Here is a 13569-nt window from a genome sequence, read left to right as displayed (position 1 = left end):
CAGGGTTGAGAGACAAAATAGAGGGAGACTTGAACAAATAAGGGATTTGGGGAGGAATGAGGAGTAGAGGATGACACACGGGGTGAACAAGATGGATACAGAAGGATACTCTCAGGAAGGAAAAACTGGAAACTTGGAAGGAGGTTGGCTTGGGGAGGGGTGGGGGCAGTAAATATCATGGCTTTGGATGGGAGGTGATCTGACATGGTGGTGAACAGCTGTCTTGAAGACCTGGAGGGAAGAATGAGGTTGAGGAGATTGTGGAAGTTCGTTCCACAGGTGGTTTAACAACAAAAAAAAGGAACCAATTTGTGAAGATGAGCAGAAAGTATGGGTACGAGGGTGCTTCAAGTTTGACCTGGATTTTTGTTTGTAGGAAGAAGTAAAAATAATAAGTAATACTCATACATGCACAATTGCACATTCATACTTTTTGAGGGAATATCTCTGTGTTGTGTTGTAACCAGTACCCATAATGATGTGTTTCCTGCATTAATTCCTATGCAGAAAATCAAGATGATGGCAAGTGGAACAAGAGCGAGAATTGCTTTGCAATACACGTCCCCAACCGATATAATATGTTTTTTAAGTCCAAAAAAAGGCATAACTCTGTGAAGAATTTACAAAACACCCTGAAACTCGAACTTGATCTGCAACTTATCATAATAAAGCCATGTACCAAGTTTCAGTTGAATATGTTAAAAGGCATGTGAAAAAAAAAAATCTGAAAAACCACAGGTGGGACGGATAGATGTCATGGACGGAGAGCAAACCTATAGTCTCCTCCGGTGAAACCGGTCGGGGACTAATAAGAAGGTGAAGAATTATTAGATTTATGATTTTGTGATAACAGACAATATCTAACCTGTTGAAATTTACAGATAGTTGGCTACTTAGTGTAATGATTTATGATCAAGGATATTCTCATTGGATTCGTCCAAATCGATTTATAGATGGAGGTGATGTTATGCAGAGTTAAATATTTGTTATGAGACCGGCTACCTCGATCAGCAATTCATGCATTAAGTGAGTATAAGATCTCATCATTGACCATAAGTGTCTCTGGCTGTGTTCAAAGATAGAGAATACCTGGAAAAGTAGTGTAAACATCAGAAATATATATATTTTTTACAAATATTTTATTGCGGTTCTCGGAACCGCATGCATACAACAGATAGGTGTCCCAAGACTATTCCATTATTATACGTGTAGATAGTCCCCTTCCTTTTGTTTAGCGGGACAACAAGGGAGTGCGTAGCGATGATCTAATAGCGAGGGTTGCTGAAATAATTTTCTCCTTCATTTCATCCCTACTCTTGTTCTTTTCTGATTATTCCTGAGGTAAATCAGACACGTATGCCGCTCGTGAGACGTGCACAGATTTATCCATGATGATGTACTTTCGGTCCCCACTCGCAGCAGTGGATTCTCCACGGATGGTGACCGTCTTCTCGTCTTTACGGCCAGCGAAGCTGCGATCAAGCCAGGGAATGTACAGTGCGGGCCACGTTGGCGCGCGCGGAATGAGCGCGTTGATCGACTCTTGTCGAACGCTCGAGTGGGCATGCGGGACTCTCGACCGGTCGCCCGGGCATGGCCCAGGGGTTTTTGCAGGATGATTCGCGTGCCAATTTCAGTGTGGGCGATTCGTGTCATGTCGTGGGGTTGGAGCGAGGTGTGTTAGCTGTCTGGGATGGCCTTGCTGGAAACGAAGTGAGGCGGTTTCCGGCCCAAGCTGGCAGGCCACGTGAGGGGTCGGGGCCAATCGGAGCGCCCGATTCACGTGATGACGTGACGATTCGGGGTGGCCCTCCCCCCGAGCTGCAAATCCTATAGAGGTCGGAGAAGTTCCTCCGTCTCTCTTTTACCTCTTGCTTTTTGAGGTTCTCCACCTCTCTCTCGCCTCGCCTCGCCTCGACCCGCCTCCTACTTCCCAGACTCCGCCTCATTTCTGCCAACACGACGTTGACCCCACCCGCCGACCTGGTACCGCCTCCTACTCCACCCTCACACTCTGGACTCCGCCCCCTTCTCGACTCGAGCTCCTCCTTTACGATTCCTGGTTCTAAACTCCCTCTTCATCAGGGTGTGCGTGTGCACGTGCGCACGCGTGCTGGCGCCTGTCTGCTTAAGTAAAGGCCCGGTCACACCTTGACGTTTTAGCCAACGTATGCCGATTTTTGAATTTTTTTTCTAAAACGCTGGCACACGTTGAATACGTTATGGGTAAGTTTTGATAACATTGAGAGCACGCTGAAAAACACTGCCATACGTCGTTGTACGTTGGCTTTAAACGTTGTACTTTTCGGTTGTCCTCAAATTTTTTCATGCTTGAAATTTCACGACGTATGCCGGCGTATGACTCGCACGTTCCGCAACGCTGGCCACAACTTGTATGCACGGTCTGCGATCGTTGACAGACGTCAACACATGCTACTTGTAAGTTAATCATAAGTTGAGACACGCCGAGGTAATGTTTAGCGTACCCGAAACTTATTTCTCACCTATGATTAACGTGTTGTTGGCACGTTACGCGATCTTTGCCACACGTCGACAGACGTTACTTTTAAGTCACTCGTAGGCTGAAAGACGTCGGTATAATGGATCGTCCTTGCGTCAGCGTCCACGGCCACGGCCAGGACACTTATTTGCAGCATTCTTCAAACTTTTCTTCGGCATGACGAGGATGTTCACACTTCGATGTCTAGCTTGACTATGATTCCAATTGTCCATCGGCAGCGTCTATTTAAAATAGTCGAGTTTGAGCGTTTTAACACGTTCAGAAGAAACGCTTCAAATTTCAAAACCCCAGCGTCAAAAAACAAAGGCGAGTGACAGCAATTTAAATCGTTCATTGTAAACAATGAAAATAGTTGAGTGGTACCGTTTAAAAGTCGTTGAGTGTAAAAAAAATCCAATTGTTGAGTGCAAGCGTCTACTTTCAATGGTGGAGATGCAGCCATTTAAATCGTTGAGTGGCAGCCTATGAACCTACCCGTGGACACGCGGACGCAAGGACGATCCATCATAACCCACACCCTCCCCCTCACACTCACCTACTACTGCCAACATGAACAAACTACGACTAATACTAATACTAATATTAATACTGATACTGATACTGTTACTGCTGACATGGACATCGACTCAAAAAGGACTCGAAAACACTGTTGGGTTCCCCTTTTATGAGCAGCATTTTTATATACCAATTCCCAAAACCGCTGGGAACACGTCTTTATATGGCAGTTGTAAGCTAGAAACACGTTAATTTATTTTTTTTGTCGACCGGAAGACGTCATTGGAATACGTCTACATACGTCGATGTGTGTTGGGACTACGTAAAGAATTGGTTCAAAGCACGTCAAACATAAGTTAGAAATAAGTTTCGCGTAAAAAAGACATTACCGCGACGTGTTTCGACTTATGAGTAGCTTATAAGTAGCGTTTGTGGACGTGTGTAAGCGTCCGCATATGGTGTGTACAACTTATCCCCATCGCATGCGGAACGTGTGTCATACGCCGAGTACGTCGTAAAATTTTGAACATGTTTAAAATTTCTTGACGTACTCTACTTACTACTTCGTATGATAGCGTACTTTAGCGTTCTACTCACGTATACCAAACTTACTCATACCGTATTTGACGTGCCCCCAACGTTTTAGACACATTTTTCTTAGGTCGGCATACGCTGGCAAGATCGCCAAGGTGTGACCGCGATGTTGTCACTTCCATTTCTACGGCAGTTATGATTCGAATCGTTGTGCGTCAGCCTTTTAATAGGCTACGTCACGACATCGTTGGCGATGCGTGCGACGCGCTATGCCAAAGTTAGACTATCGTTGGGCATCGGTTGTGTAGGCCAACAACAGGTTCAGCATTCGTTGGTATAAGTTATCTATAACACAACGAAACGTTCTGTGTCCATTACTAATATGTTATGCATACGACCAACTCGTTATGAATACGTCCGAATCTTAAAAAAAAAAACATCAAAAGTTCAACGTCAGCCAGCGTTTTACATACATTTTAATACGTTGCCATCGCTGGCTAAAACGTCAAGGTGTGACCGGGCCTTAAGACCGCAGAAGATAGTTATTGTTATTAATTTTGCGTTAAGTCTGCTCTGTCCCCTTTTGTAAGTTGACTGTTAATAAGTCAATATTAGGAATGGTCCCTGTTCGTTTTTGTCTTTTATTCCATTGATCCAGCACTGTCTGAATCCTACTTTAGCCGGGACTTTATTTGCAACGATCTGTTCCTTTTAGCTGGTACATCCTTGGCAGTGTTGTTCGGCTGTATCCGATCCGGAAAAGTGATCCGATCCAGTTGAGTGATCCGGTACCGAGGGCGTATTCCCCGGTAATTAAATCACGTGATTAATTAGGTAACCTGATTAACCAATAGACGGGAGGACCCGAGGTCACGCTTTTGAGTTATTGGCGTCCACGGTTGGTTAAGCGACCCGCCGCATCACGGAATTATCCGTGTGCGACAGCCTACAATTCCGGGGAGTCTGGTCTGAACCGACATAGCTTCCCTCACCTAGTGGTCTTCTCACTCAGCCTGCAACAATATATTGCTGCAGATCTGGGGTTCGAGGCTTGCCATGAGGGGAAGCACTTTGATCCCTCCTGAACGTCTGGTCCTGAGGCCGCCGGGCACAAATAACTCTGTGCACCGGCAGGTTGCTAAGCAACCGTGAATGCCAATTGACACGGCCATTCTGGACAGGGTTACACTACTTCGCGTGATACCTTACCTGTGGACGGCCGGCTAATTGGGGTCACGTGCCCTCAATGCACACTCGGATTACTGTCGAATGTTACAGTGAGTGTGCGCTGAATGACAAAGCAAATTATTGGGGTAGAATATCCCATCTAACCTTACTCGTGCACTGCATTGGACCAATGAAGGAAAAGACAACAGACAGATTAGAAATAGCAACAAACAATAATTTATAGCAAACACATAAGCAAGTATTTATGAGCAAGAAAGCAAAAAGGCACATAATAGCAGATTTAACCATAACATGTATTCTTCTTCAATCTTACACAAAAGACTTGGCCATCATTAACTCAGGGACAAATAATTATACAAGAAGGACTTGAACATAAAATAAAAGTAATGTATGGAGAAAATGAAAGCAGTCTTTCCCTCACGTCACACAAATATACTGGAAAATGGATGGGGAAGATGGGCAGTGGTGATGTGAAGCGATGGGGACACGCAGCCGCGTCCCTGAGGTGCCCAGACCCAGTAGGTGTCTGGCGTCCCAGATATGCGAGCTAGATTTGCGACTCACCCTCCTCTGCCTCAGGTTCTTCCTCCTCAGGCCCCTGTCGATGAGGTGTCACCGTTCACTCTCCTCATCCTTCATGGCTGACAGGATCAAGAGGGCAGGATGACGCTCATGGAAGGAGTGTTCTTTTTTTCCACAGAAGCTCAACACCAACTGCTCGTGAAACCTTCCTTTCTTTACCCGCATGAGTCTTCTCAATCTTTCAGCCCTCTGCTCATGCGAGCTTGTCCCATTTGTTTTTCCTTTCTGCTTCCCTCAGCCTTCTGCGTCTGCTTTCTGAACCGTCTGCTCAGGAGCGCTCTTTGTCCCTGCTCGCTCGTCACGAGTGCTTCTCTGTGCTTTTTGCTTCTTCTTCACATCAGCCTTCTTCCCCTCCACCTACAAGCCTTCTACTCATCCCATTGGTCCGCAGCCGATGGGGACGGGTGCATGAGGTGACTTGTGGAAATTGCCACACCATTCTGAGGGAAGTTTCAACGAAGCCCTCCCCCCCATGCATCTAAAGCCGCAACGAGAGCCCCCACCATCCTCCTACATGCGGAAAACGCCCAGTCACACTGTTTTGCACTGCACCACACCCCACGAGAAGCACCGCATCTCGCAGGCCACGCCGAGCAGCAAGCGACGCGAGCATGCATGCGAGAGCACCCAATGGATTATCAAGCAATGCGTGGTTGGAGGGAACATGGAAAGGAACCCTGCATGACCAATGGCCATGGTATTTAAGGTAAGGCCAATGGGGTGAAGGAGGGATTTTTGAAAGGATGTGTGATGGAGGGGAGATTATTGTTGGACTGTTGAAATGGGGTAATGGAGGGATGATTGAAAGTAATAGAGGGATTGAACAGAATGATGGTGTGAAGGAAGAAAGACTTAAAGTAACATAGGGGGAGGTGGGGGGGAAGACATTACATGGGACAAATACAGTCGAGCCAACGCATGCCCCCAAAGCAGCCCTTTCACAAGGGACCAAGGACGATATACAAAGGCTAATGAAATAACTGATCCTTGGGTTACCTACCTGTCCATGTATGCTCTCCCCCTGGGGTAAGTTTTCCAAAATCATTACAGTATATTTGTTATTATTTTAATCCCAAAAGGATTACAATTGATAATTGCAAAAATAGTCAAATATATAACACTTCACGTGAGTTTTTACATCACAGGCTGTCATCGTTCTGTCATCTCACGATATTTTATCATCTCACGATATTTTGTTATCCTGATATTTTTATGCCCTAATTATTAAAGCTTCGCCTGCTTTCGGGGTGGCATTCCTCCCCGACCCCACTTCGTATGCCTATGTATACAGTATAGTATCAGGTAATGTGCCACATGAACACTTTTGAGTGGACCATTGTGTGCGAGGAAATTGCACGGATGGCACAGGTCCAGACTAATCACATAACCAAACAAAGAGGCAAGCCACAAAGTACACCAAAACGACAACTGCAAATGTTTATCTCTAAATGGAGTCCTTTTTAAGTGGAATTCAAGTGGAAAATTAGCGAAATTTAATTTAAAAATATATCGAGCCACAGTGCTCACAAAATATTGGTTTTTGCCTTCGTAGCTCAAACCAACATGTGGAGTTCCGAACATGAGGTTTGATTTGATGTTGGCAATTTAAAAAATAGGTATCTTTATCTAAAGCTATATCTATATCTCTATCAATACAGTATAATGAAAGCAGATCACACAAAAATGTGAACTAATGTGATCTCGTGTTAAAAAAAAAAAATTCACATTTTCAGCAGGCTGACTAGATAACACTGAGACACCACATGGCAGCACCGTAGGTGGGTGATGCCCAAACTTTGTACTTTGATCCATTGAGCAGTTATTACAAAGTAGAATAGGATGTATTTTTGGTTGTGTTTTGTAGAGTGACAGTGCGTGCCACCTACCGGTACTTTTTCCCGTAAATTAACACTGAATGTAGCACGGGGTAGCGCAGGTGACTGAACTGCGTACATAATCATCATTCACGTCATCTTACTGGGTCACTCACTCGGCACTGCCGCATCATAAAAAGACTTCTGTGAACACCGTAGGGTCGCACCGCAGGTCTCTCAAAATATCACTCATCGCTCGCAAATTCCACCTGTCACTTCGCTGAAGGGAACACCAAGAGAGGAGGAGCAAGGAGGTGGGAGTGAGAAGGATGGGGGAGCGAGGAGGGGAGGGAGAATGGGGAAGGTAAGGTGGTGTTCTCGACTTGTGTTTGGTAGGGGAAAAGGTTGGGGTGGGGGTCACTACTTGAGCTCGGAAGGGTGACTTGAGGGGGAGGGGTGGGGGGTTCTCAATTTGCATTTGGTCGAGGGACTTGAGAGGGAAGGGAGGGAGGGGGGGGGAGGATTGTAGGGTTCCCTCGACTGTAGGCTGACGTTTATCTAGGGTCTAGCTTTATCCCTTAAACCTCATGGAGGTATATAAGTGAGGGGGGGGGACTTGAGGGTGAGGGATCAGTTTATCCCCTTGTATCTCATGGAGGCTAAGGAGACATGTGATAAGAGGACTTGAGGGAATGGGGTGGGGGGGGGGGTTAACATGCTACAGTTTCATAAGCAGGCAGATTCAGATGGATGTAAAACTGGATGTCCCATTTGCTAGCAAGTATTTATAGTACAGGATTGTACTACTACAGTAATACAATCCTTAGCAGTAGTGCAGGATTGAACGAAATGGGGTACATTCAAATGGCACATTCAAACAGCACATACCATTTTCAAAGAGATTTTAACATGGGCTTCCTTGAGGGATGAGACTTGTACTGTGGCTGGCACCCTGTGTATCAGCTATGGAATTGGAACTCTCCGACGCAGTAATTACTCTTACTCGTAAGGTTATTGTCTTATCTTACACTTTAAACTTTTGTCAGATTTAACTAAGACAATGGAACACGTTTATATTAGTATTTTCTTGTGTAAATATGGAGGAGGGAGCATATCCTTGCTTAAAGTAAATACACAGTTTTAAAAATCGCTAATTTCTTTAAATTTTCAGGTTTCACTCCAGATTTTGACACTTATTTCGTTCATGAGCTCTGATCCTCAAATCTGAAGAGGTTTTGATTATATGCTTTAATTAGTCCGTGAGTGTATCGTGGAAAATCTCATCATTTAATTAACAAGATTGCTCCAAGCTCTTAATTTGAAACTATAGCACCTACAAACCTGAAGTCTACAGCAATTTGTATGAATATCAGACATTCGATGATATGAGTGCGGAAAGTTTAAAAAAAAAATTTTTTTTTGAGTACTTTATTTTACAGGAACTGTTGCAGCATGTTCCAAGTTGAGGCGTTTATGAGCATCCCGAAACAAAATGGTTCCTTATGACCCCTGCAACGTGACAGTGGGCTAACCAAGATGGCACATCGTCATCTTGGAAAGGCTTTTTTGCTTCTTGATGATGAGCACCCCCTTAATTATCTTCAAAAGGGGTGTTTAATATAACTCGAATACTCAGTTTTCATTAATGCACTCCTGTGGAGTTCCCTTAGTATGCATGCAAACTTTTGGGTCGTTAGATTTCATGGTTTTGGAGTTGTGGAGGAGACACTCTCACACATTGACACACGGGCTCTTTTATTATTATTTTAGATGGAAGCAAGTTTTTTTTTTTTTTTTTTTTTTTTTTTTGTGTGAAGCCTTTTCTTTGATTTCTAAATAATTCATTACCCGTGGGTCAATATGTGACTCAAAATGAAGTTTGAATGACAATGAGGCCTTTCGCGCATGCGCTGTGTGTGCGTTTTCAACTCATCGGTTCTGCTAACTGGAGCACTTTTAACCTGCTGTTGGTAGTGCAAAGTCTGGGAGTCAAATAATCTTTTAAACTTTCAGCATTTAAATGCAAGAGTGACGATTTCACAGTGGTTAACCATAATTGTGTATTTGAATGCAAATCACTCATGAAAATATAGGAAATGTGAGAAATATCTGTGGATGAGAGGTGTCAAGTTCCTCCAATGTCCTGTCAATACAAGCAAGTGGTGGCTGTAAATATACAAATAAAGAACAACAACAACACACACACACACACACACACACACACACACACACACACACACACACACACACACACACACACACACACACACACGCTTCCCCTTTCAGCAATAGATGCAAAAATCTATTATAATTTATCTTGTGCCTCGGAACCAGACAAACAATATATTTATAGCAGCCCTTACAGCTTTCCTCCCCCATAGCTCCTCTCCCCCCCCCCACACCTTCCCCAACATGATTAGTAGTACAATCATATTTTTTAAAGTTGATTTTAAACTTCCCCTGTGCATTCACGAGTAACAGATATGACCTTCCCATCATTGATAAGAAGCACCCAAACCAGATATACGGTGTCTCCCTCCAACTCTCTTGTTCAGCAGAGGCACACCCCTTTGTTTCAGGTACTTTTCCAAGTATTTTTGGCTGCTTTTAGAAGCATTGTGAGCTATTTTCGGTAACAATCCTTCTCATGCATGCACATTAGAAGTTCACATGCCCCGAAGATCGCTATTCCTCTGGGTTTCTGTGCTTGTGCGTTGAGCATTCTGGTGCGGAATACATGATTTTGAAAGTCTCGTCTTGCGCCGAAATTTGCTGTACCACATTATTTTCACATGTTGGAGGTTAACGACACAATAATAACTTTGAATTCTTCATCAAATTTAAGTTGAAATTGAAACACCCTCATACAGCGAGAGTTAGTTCATTGAGAAAAGTTTCTGACTGCAGTGTGTACTTGGGGACAGATGTAGTGATGAGATTTGATTCAACACATGATGTTTAATGATATAGTACAACTTATTTTAACGATTAGAGAAGCAAAATGATATCTGACATTTAAGAATGCAACATAATTTTCTGCAGCAGCACGATGGTTATGAAATGCCACAATGCACCCAGTGTTCCATCCATTGTTCTGATTTTTTGTGTAAGCAATTGTGTCTATTCCATGTCAGCAAAACAAATATTTACACTCAACATCGCAACCCTCTTCATCGTCTATGACGATGATACAGCCACTCTTAATCTATGGACTACATGCCCGAGTGTGAGAGAAATAAAATGCTGCCTACATCTTCCTTCCCATGCTGAAGCAGCAGATGGAACTCAGAAGGAGAACTGTTGGACATTAGCTTCTTATGAATCATCGTTTTGGGTTGTTCAGTGAATTAATGGTCTCATAAAAAAATGAATGCAGTTTAGTACTTAAAGGACCACATATGTCAGCAGTGGTCGAGGACTAGCGGGGTTCTCCACTGGGTGCTTCAGTAAGATGCCCCTAGGATTACTACATACAAATGGGCATGCAGGGGTGGAAATCCTCAAAGAGCTAAACGACTACATTGCACGCAATGGTGATGTCAGCCATTTGCTTGGAAAATTGACTGAGTTTGTCGCAATTGGTAGCCACTAATGAGCTTCCAACACAGTCAGTACTGCCTGTGGGTAAGTATTGCCTGTGTTTTGCAGTATTTGGCAGTAGGTGGTTCTATTTCTAATAGCATCTCACTGGCTGAAGCTATATATTCCAGTCGATCATGTGCAGCATAAAATTTAGAGGGTTGTTCGAATCTCGGCTCGACCATAAACTGTTCGATAAGTTCTTCACCAGGCAAGGCATTGCATCACAAAATGTGTCATGCCTAAGATGGACGTTAAGCTGGGTATCCTATCTGCGAGCATTAGCTGCTGGATGTTAAAGATCTCAGCGTGTCATTTTAGATGAGTAGGTGAGCTATCTCTGATGCACTGAAATTATAAATGTCGGCTGAAACGTTCTCTCGAAGCTGACCCCGTACAGCAAGGTGGGAATAATTGTGGCTGTTAAAGAAGTCGTAATGAGAGTTTGCATGGGATAACAGAATTAACTGGAAAAAAAATTGTTGTGAATATCAAGTTGGGTAAAGTTGATAATAAAGCCATTAATATCTCGAAGATAAATAAATTTACCGATTTAAGTTGATGCAATGTGGAAAAGGGAAAGACATCAGGACCTAAATGGCCTGCTGCAGATAACTTTCTTTGTACAATTGGTTAAAAATAGGGGCAATACCTCTGGACGCTCACCTGGGTTGGGAAGGCAGTATTTCCAGTAATTCTAAACTCTGAAAATGTTATTGGAATTAACCCATCTATAATTCTTGGGGAACTAACCTGTTCATAATTCTGGAGGAATTAATGTACGGGTTCTTCACTAGTACTGTATTATCAATGTACCTTGTGTTTTGTTCCTTCATTGGCTGCCTGGTATTTATGGCCTATATGCCCAACCCTTATGATGATAAAAGAGGTGAACATTTTTCTGTAATTGAATTCATAACCTTTTACTTATGATGAGAATCCAACCATTGTATGAATCCTGTATATAAAAAAACATAGGGGCAATACCTCTGGGTGCTCACCTGGAAGTGGCTGGATAAGATAACCAGGCAACCACTGGTAGGCATGGATGACCCTCAAAATATATAATGGAGAAGAAAGTAAATACCTCTGGATTTTTTTTAATGCCATAAACAAACCTTGGTACATCATGGATGATAAAGGTTGTGGTCAAGTTTCATCGAAATTGCATGTACTGTAGTTTCTGAGAAGAAATAAAAGCAAATACCTATTTTGGGGGGGACAACCCTCCGTAGACTCCCCTCGACCCCGATTTTTGTCATGTCATGAACAAACTTTGGTACAGCATGGGTGATGAAGGTTGTGGTGAAGTTTCATCAGAATTGTTTGTGTTGTTTCTGAGAAGAAAGGAAATACCTCTTTTGAGGGGGGGGGGCAACCCCCCTTAAACCCCACCACAACCCAATTTTTCTAATGTCATGAACAAACTTAGATACACCAGGGGTGAAGAAGGTTGCAGTTGAGTTTCATCAGAATTGTGTGTCGTTTCTGAAAAGAAAGCAAATATCTCTTCGGGGGGGGGGGCAACCCCCCCTAAACCCCCTCATACCCTGATATATTTTTTAATGCCGTGAACAAACGTTTGTATGTCATTGTTGTGTTGGATAAAAGTGACTGTGGCTCTGGGGGCATCGTGTTTGATGGGCTGTCCTAAGGACAGCACTTTGAGAGTGCACGGGCGATCTGAATTAAGGCTCGGGAGCACGAACCTGTGTGGAGTTTTGGATGTGGTGATTGTACCAGTTCACATACAATACATTTGGCGATGAGGATGGTTAGTTTACAGTTACCAGCTCCACCTCCCTTCTTGGCTTCTCTGGGACACCCGCCTCTTCCACGGCCTCGATGGATTGCAGCTTTTCGAACCTATTTGGAAGCGACAGGCCGAGATGGTATGGATGTCACACACTCGTAAGCAGGCAATCTTGATTCACTGCTTGGGCACCGAGGGTCAAAGTGTGTTCACTCAGCTAACAGCCAATACCTCCATGTTTGGAAATGTGTTGAGTGCACTGTGCAAATTCTGCAAAAGCTGTGCAAATTGCTTCAAACGAACTGGCCTCAACAAATCACAGAGGAGCTACTACCCTACTCCAGGATTCGACATGAGCTACCCATCTTTGATGAAGGCTGTCTCGCCCGTGGCACCCGTGCGGTGATCCCAAAAGAACGACAGCAGCGAGTGATGCACTTCGCTCATGAGGGACATCTTGGGATCGTCAAAATGAAAGAAAGGTTGCGATTCAGTTTGCTGGCTGGGTATTGGCATACGCATTGAACGGTTTGTGAAGAATTGCGAAGCACGCGTCCTCAGCGAGAAAGCAGGAGATCCACGTCCTGCAACTCTTCAGCCGAGATCTCTTCTTCTGGCCGGGAGAAACCGTGGCAACAGCTACAGGTGGATATCTTCGGTGAGGTTAGAGTTACACCTCACAACCAGAAGTACTTAATCGTCGTCCATGATCTTCACAGCAAATGGCCTGAGATCCTGGCTACTAGTTTGATCACAACTTCGTCCATTATCAGCATCCTGGACAAGATGTTTACAAGATGGGGACTTCCCAAGTCCATTACGACAGACAACGAACCTCAATTTACATCTGAAGAATTCACACAATACCTCAAGGCCAATGGCATCGAACCTCACCTATCTACATGGTATAATCCGCAGAGCAACTGTGGGATGGAGAGGTTCAACAGAGTCATCAAAGAGAACATAAGAGCAAGTCTGGCTGATGGACGGACATTTGATCAGGCTATTCATACTTTGTTGTGCTCATATGGCTCTACACCTCATTCGTTGACCGGGAAGACGCCTGCAGACCTCATGATAGGGCATAACTTGCACCTGCCATT

Source organism: Eptatretus burgeri, chromosome 10 (assembly GCF_056783735.1).
Source record: "Eptatretus burgeri isolate ZD-2024b chromosome 10, Ebu_testis_v1, whole genome shotgun sequence".
Taxonomy (NCBI): Eukaryota; Metazoa; Chordata; class Myxini; order Myxiniformes; family Myxinidae; genus Eptatretus; species Eptatretus burgeri.
This window is presented reverse-complemented; position numbering follows the sequence as displayed.